We start from the raw sequence: 7,700 nt of genomic DNA, 5'->3' as shown, positions 1-7,700 counted from the left end.
TGTGTATGATACACAACATTCTTAAATTGAGGTCTAACCCTTGCAAGTTTTGCAATGTGCTTCTGAGCCCCAGTTCTTTCCTGCTTCCACATTACTCACAATGTTTAGTGGTTTGCTGTCTCCATCCATAGCTCTGTTCACACGGGCCTTCCCCACTCCCTTCCCAGAAGTTCTGAGAAGGAGAGCGTACGCTCTCTCTTGCCCATCTACGTCCAGATCAAAGGTTAGATGGTTCGAATAGGATGTAGGTGGTGGGAGTATGAGTGTGCAATCGCACACAATCTAGCTGTGTGACAGCTAACCAAGACAGCTTCCTCCTCCCACACACAGGCCCAGCGGAGACGTGCTGTGAGTACAGTGCAGCGTGGATCACTTTGCTGTTCTCCCTTGCTGTCTAGATGTGCAGCAGGTTCTAAGTCAGGGCGACTTAGCAGAGTGGGTGGCATAAAGACACATCCACCATACCAGGTCAGAATGGGAGTGACTTGCAACTACTTTGCTCCAATCTAACTCCTTACATGAGGAATTAGCTTCCAGTGGTGTTTGGTGGCACTGACAGTTTCTGATATGTCGTCATCCTTCGTGGAGTGATTTCCATTTGTTCAGACTTATTCCTTACATATATCAAAGTTATGTTAGTCTACACCAGCAGGGAATTTGTTGCTATGCTTTTGATCCTTCAGTTGTTTAAAGCATATTCTTAGCATCTGAATGATCAGTGTGAGGTCAGCTATGAAGAATAAAATTCATTCTATCATCTTCATTCAGTGTAAGGTATTCTGTATACTTTAAATCAGCTGTACAAAAAATTGTCAACCTATTTCTTATCCAATGGCAATTTAAATTAATTGATATCAATTGATATCAATTGATACCTAAGGGCAATTTAAAATAATTGATATCAATCTGTCTGCTCAGTCTGAAACACAGGTGCATGGGAGTGAGGAGTAAGATACAGACTGACAGAGCAATATTCTAATTGCTCATATATGTACAGTTTCTCCTGGGTTAGTTACAGTGTCTGAATTAATGTGTGCTAAGGCTGGATGACTAGACCGTGTTACTGTGTTTACTTGTGCAGTAATTGAGATCAATGCCCACTGGAATCTCAGCAAGAGTTGAATGAAATTTAATTCTAGTGCAGTCAAAGGTGTTGCTTTCTATGGAGTGCAGTGCTGTAGTCCATCACTAGGACACCTCAGTGCACTGGTAATAAAAATAATAAATAACAGAACAGATAATGTTTTAGTGAGGGTGTGTTGTCTGAATTTAAGCTTAAAAGAAGAGACCCATACCATCTCTCTTACCTTTTTTTCCTATTTCTGAAAGACCTGTTTTTGCCATTAACTCTGTGTTCTTTTTGTGTCTATGATTCTGAGTACATTATGTATTATGAAGATCAAATATGCACCTCACTTCTGCACTGCAAACTTCTACTATGGATAGAGTACCAGTTGGGATAATAAATAGGAACTAAATTTACATTCTTCTTTTTTCTATCACCCTTTTTTTTGTTGGAAGCAATTTACATGTTATACTGTTGGATCCTAAAGCAAAAGGAAATGTGCTTGACGCTAAAATTGGCTTCGTGGCTCCACTTTTCTCAGCTCTGCACCACCTGCCTCTAATCAAACTGTCCAATTACAGGAAACAATTGTTTTCTTGCTTTCTGTTAAGCGCAGAAATTCATCCACTAAAGGACTTTTTACCAAATGTTGCTTTTAACAAAACCAATTGCACAATTTGTTTGAAAAAAATGTGCTGATGTTTATGTCCAGGATGCATGTTAGAATTCAAACATATGGTTTCCAAGTTCCACACAAGGCCATGCACAAAACAGTAATATTTAGCTTAACTGATTGTAGGCTTTGGAAATCTCTGATACATCAGGAGCAACTTGGTGGACATTAATAGACTTTCACTATTGTGGTGGCAAGCTGAGAATCAGAGCCTGACCTATAATTATCGCATATACAAAGACTGATAATACAAAAAGGGAATTGGTCTCCCTAGATATGCTATCTTAATGTGAGACAATGACTTCAGGCTGTTTCTAAGCTGCAAATCTCCCAGGTGAAGTCTTGCTGAAATAGAATAAAGTAGAATAAAAGGCATATGAAAGGAGTAAGATGATCCAGCATTTGTTAACAATGCTTTCCTTGCAAAACTGGATCTCAAGCCAAATTATAGCCTTAACAGACTCAATCAGTCCTACAGAGATACATGAGATCACATGGAGAAGTGAATATATAACTTATTCTCTCTCATTTCAACAAGAATGTTTACTTGTCATCATCTAACAACTGCTTTTTATCAGCAAAGGAAGAGATTAATAAGGAATATATTAACAATAGCTTCTATAAATTAGGATTTTATCCATTGTACTAAAAGTCATTGATCACATCACAAATTCCAAATGAAATAAAATAGACTAAGTAGGAGTGCAATGATCCTAGTTAAGATGCCTGTATAAAAAGAGATTTAAAACACTGTAAAATTTCCTTGGGAAGTATGTGACAGTTATTGGAAATAGCTGAATAGTGGAAACAGGGAGCTGCTATTCACTGTCTCATACCATGAGAAACAGGGGGTATTGTATGAAATTGGCAGTTGATAAATGCAAAACAGATAAATGAATAACTCTTAGGCATTAACTACTAAGCCATCAGCATGTGGAGTTAATTTCCATAGGAAATCTATATTAAAGTACAGCACAATTGGCAGTGTTGCTATAGCCATGTTGAGAGGGATGATATACTATAAACTACTTCTTGTTTCCAAAATGTATTTAGTATGTGTCTGTGTACACACATACATCTTGCAGCTATTCTAACTGGATCAATAGACTGTGATTCTCTCTATTGGATCAATAAGGAGGTATTTGGTATACCCTAGAAAAAGCTTTGGAAATTGGATAGAATGCAGCATATGAGAATTTGCCCTCATAGTTGTCTGTTTCCCCCTGCACACACATTTTGCTATTTTTGTGCCTTTTAAATCAAGATCAAGATGCGAACAACACTGGAGATTTCTGTGTTGGCTGACATGCAGTGTTTAGCAACTTTTTGTTTGTGCCCTCACATGGGGGTTGGGCAGCATATCACTTTATCCCTGGTATTTGCAAGATTGCTTTAGTCACACTCAAACGGTTAATCTTGTTGCATTTATATGGATAGCACATTGATGTATATGATAGGAATAAAAATTCAGCAACTATAGAGCAGATCTCCATTGCTTTTAAAATAGAGTAAAAGGGAAGAGTAACCTAACACAAAGCAAATGTTGCTTGCAGTGCAGTAAAACCCAGACAAAATCTGAAATGCTTTATAAAAACAAAGCCAGCGTGTTTACCAACCATTATTCCTATGGCATGGATGGCTGTTTCATTTTACTGTGTAACTGTTATTTATTACAGAACCCATCAACATAGTAACAACTATTCTTTATGTGAAGGCTGCAAATGTATTTTGTATGTATTAGTCAAACAGTGTAAAATACAGGCTTATTTTTCCCTGTTAGCTCCATGACTTGAGAAGATGAGACAATACCCTGAATGGCAAGTGCTCAGGTAGAGCAGAAAGTGGATATGAAGAGATGCAGTAGCACTCTTAATGTCACAGGTTTTGCCTGTATTCCTGTAAGAAGATACGTGGTTTGGTCCAAAATTTTGAGTGATGGATGGAAGTGGATTTGGAGAGCAGAGTTCTGAGTAGTGGAGAGTGTTGCCTAAAGGGTCTTTATATGGGTTAAAAGGAACATATGCGTGTGTGTGTGTGTGTGTATGTGTGTGTGTGTGTATGTATATGTGTATATGTATATATGTGTAGTTTTTAGAGTTGTAATAAACTGGGGTGATGGGCATGAGGGAACTGGAGGAACAGTAAAGTTAGTGGGTTGTAATGCAAGGGTGTGGGTAGGTGTGAATGGTTATAAAACATACATCCCAGGGCAGAAATAGGAAATGCGGTAAATTGGCAGAAAAAGGTGTCAAAGAGGGATAATACTCTTACTCTCACAACTTGTCACTTATTGCAAATTGTCCTTGGTTTCCTTACTGAAACAGGGAAAAGTTGTCCTCTTGTTTCCAATTTTCCTTTCATATATTCCATCTGAATGGTCACCAGTTGTTGGTGTCTTGCTATTCAGTTTGAAACACAGTCACCCTGGAAGGTGTGTATCTGTGTACACACGTGTGCATGCACAGATGGTTACCACCAGCTCTGCCTTGCCTCCAGTGACCTGGCAATCTTTGCATGCTTGAGTGCATGGTCAGGACTGGGGAATGAAGAAGAAATTGTATGCTCAAAGAAAGAAATCAGATCAAGGAATCCATAATGAACATTTTCGTGTCTGTCATGAAAAATAGCTTCATATTTTATATAGGGTATCTAAAATTAGTCAGTGCTTTGGCTACAGAATGTAGCTTGGGTACAGCAAGGGCCATCAGCTGATACTACCACCTGCAGCAGTGAAGTTTATCACTGCCTAAGGATAATTTCAAAGCCTTGAGAATTCTGCAGATCCCATAGGAGAGGAAATACTGCAGTAAATGTACGATTTATTGGTGTTCACACAAGGCCCTTCCTGCCTGGGAACAGGCGCTCCAAATCCTGCGTGCTTGATAGCAGTGCCGCTTTTCCCCACTGCATGACGTGGAGTGGGCAGTAGGCAGTTTGGAGGGCTGGGAGAGAGAGCAGTGAAAACCTCAGCCCTGCTCAGAGAATCCCCAGAGCGGGGAGTCAGTCCCTCTCTGCACCCCAGGAAGAATTTTTCTCTAGACGTTGTTCTATTTCCATTTGTTTCAGGGGTTGGGGTGTAAACCTTCCCATGTGCTATACAAACGGATCTAAATTGCACAGACCTATCTGTGCAGGAAGAATATTCTCGTTGTTATGGTTTCCCACCCTACATCTCACTGGGATTATTCCATATTTCTGCATGGAAGAAAGAGGCATACGCGAACAACCCAGATATACCTTCTCTGCTTCCTGACCTTCATAACTCATCTTACTGCATTTTTGCCACATTTATTATGAACTAGGACATGTTTTGATGTGGGGTTTGTAACTCACTTAGCTCCTGTAAGAATAAAATCCCTGAGTCTAACTATGCAAGTTTAACTTTCCACTTCAGAAGAAGGGGAAAAAAACCCAAAACATTTGACATGTTAGAAATACACATACTTACACATAGCCAATATGCTGCAAGAACTGACCCATGATCCAGCAAGTCCAGCAGCCAGCAGGAGCCCCCAGATGGCTTCAGAGGCGGATGCAAGAAACCTGACCTTACATGCAGTGCAGAAAAAGGACTGAGGTGTCTTGATGTTAGCAAAGATCTGCAATGAGATTTTCATCTGGTGATTGCCAATGACACAACCTTGTAAGAGGCTGCTGTAGAAAATGGTGACTGTCCTTTTGAACTAAAAGCAAGAATTATTGGTCAGACATCCCTATGGGAATTCCCCTATGGGTCAGAACTGCATTTGCTTTTGTATTTGACTGTGTTAGTCAAAATTACAGTGAGCAAATTTAGCCTTTTTATTCTGGTCATGGTGTAAGTATTTTCTAGAAAGAGACATAACCTGAAAGATTATGATATTGGTTACGTGGCTTTCTGAGTGGGTAGCTAAAACATTTTAAGTAACCAAAAATAATAGTAGAGAACATATGAAACTTTTTTTGTTATTTATTTCATAGAACTGTCTTTAGCTAGTTATTTGTGCTGAAATTCATTACTTGCAGGACTCTCATATATTTTATGACTAACAGCTTGTCTGCATATTGCAACACAACCTCACAAATAGCAACACAGAAGCATTTGCAACATTAATTTAATTAGTATTCTACCAGCTCTGGAGCTTAACTACTGTGAATAGGTGTTGCATAGGCAGTATAGTTTCATGGTTCCTAGGGTATAAAGTAAAGACTCCATAGTCTAGTCTTTTGGTCTTTGTGCTTGAGGAAAGAGGGTCACAAAATCTTTCAATCTGCCCAGCTGTAAAATGATGTGAATGTATTTAGGTAGCTTAACTAAAATTGATAGACTAGGTTGGAATATTTGGAAGAAAGTTACTTTGTAGTATAAGTGCAAAGCACAATTATTAGAAACATTATTACGTTACCAGTAATGTAGCTTACAATGAAAAAACATGAACTTCTGTCTTTAGGGATATATATATTTTTTTGTTTTAACGTAAGTATTCAGGAAATCTAAAATAGACAAAATAAGGACATAGATGTAAAACAAATAGCAGTGATGTTAACTTTATTAAAAAGCTTCTTTGTGGTATCAGGCAGGAAGTGAAACTGCTTTCAAACTGCAAATATTTCTCAATCATTTCATGCACCAGCAATCTTTGTAATAGGTTTTCTGTTGGTTTTTGCAAAATGTTTAGATGAGCAGATAAAAGTTCAGACACAAGGGGAAAGGCAGTCACTTTTCTTGGATTTCACTAGCTGTGTATTTCATTCCATGATTCAAAGTGACCTTAAGAGTGTGTCTCCAAGAGCAGACATGCACACTGAAAGTTGGAGCTCAAACTTTCTTTACAGGGTCATTCCCTTTTACAAACCAGCAACCCCTCATGATGGCAGCCAGCTAACTGGCTTTGAGTGTTGACTCATGTTTGATGACAGAGTTCAATCAGAGAGCGGTGAAGTAGAAACTGCCCTGAGCTATCTTCCTCACCCTCTGCTGGGGGATGCTGCCTTGCCACCGGCTGAATGAGAAGCGTGTCCGCACCCAAGCCAGGACAGCTTTACAGCCGGGTCCTGTTCGCATAATGCACAAATTCTGCTGCTGACTTCAGGCTGTAAACTCTGCTGACTCCAGAGGGGATACTTGTTCTGCTTAACTGTCCCTCAGATGGTCACTTCCAACAGAGGGACAGAGGAGACAGCTGGTGATAGTAAATGCTTCATCCATCCCAGTTAAATTTGCCAGTGACTGTGAATCAACACTTGTAGGTTTTGTGCTACTTGGAACTACTTTTCTGGCTCTAAGTATCATGTTATGTTGATCCCAGAGGGTCAAGTAAAGAAGTATTGAGCACTTAGAGATACTAAATGCTTTTACTCAGTGAATTAATGGGGCTTGAGAGCACTTGGCAATAGGACTGCTCAAAAACCTTCCATTAAAACTGTTGTTTGACACAAAAAATAGAGTTTTTTAAATTAAAAACTGAAAGCTTGTAAACTGAAACTTCAGCTAGCATACTCATTGCTGCACCTGGGTCAGACTCGGAAAGCACAAGGACTAAGTGTTAATTAGATATCTCTTGACTCAATAGTACTTGCTAAAAATGCCTCATGTGGGGCATCTAGAAAAGCAGCAGGTGTTGTGGTAGATTTTACTTGTCTAATCTTGTACTTTCTAATCACCATTACCCGAGTCTCTATATGTATTTAACCAATGAAAGTTTATTCTTGCTGTACAAAAATGGAAAAGGAAAAGGTAGAAAAACACATAACATTTGAAACTTCCAAGGTAATTTCAGTATTCAAAAGAGACTGAGTCTGAACATTTTTTTGGTTAAAGTTTTCAGTCAAATATTTGTCTAACTTTTGACGAATGAAACTTTTGGTAAACTGAAGAAAAAAATTAAGCCTTTGAAAGCTTTTGTAAACCTTTATTTTTTGGACAGAAACATTTTATTTTTTATATGAAAAGATATGCTAACAATGTTTACCAGGTCTAGA

This window comes from Rhea pennata, chromosome 3, assembly GCF_028389875.1.
Source record: "Rhea pennata isolate bPtePen1 chromosome 3, bPtePen1.pri, whole genome shotgun sequence".
In the NCBI taxonomy this organism is placed as follows: domain Eukaryota; kingdom Metazoa; phylum Chordata; class Aves; order Rheiformes; family Rheidae; genus Rhea; species Rhea pennata.
The sequence above is the reverse complement of the archived record's forward strand: the minus strand, read 5'-3'. Positions refer to the sequence as shown.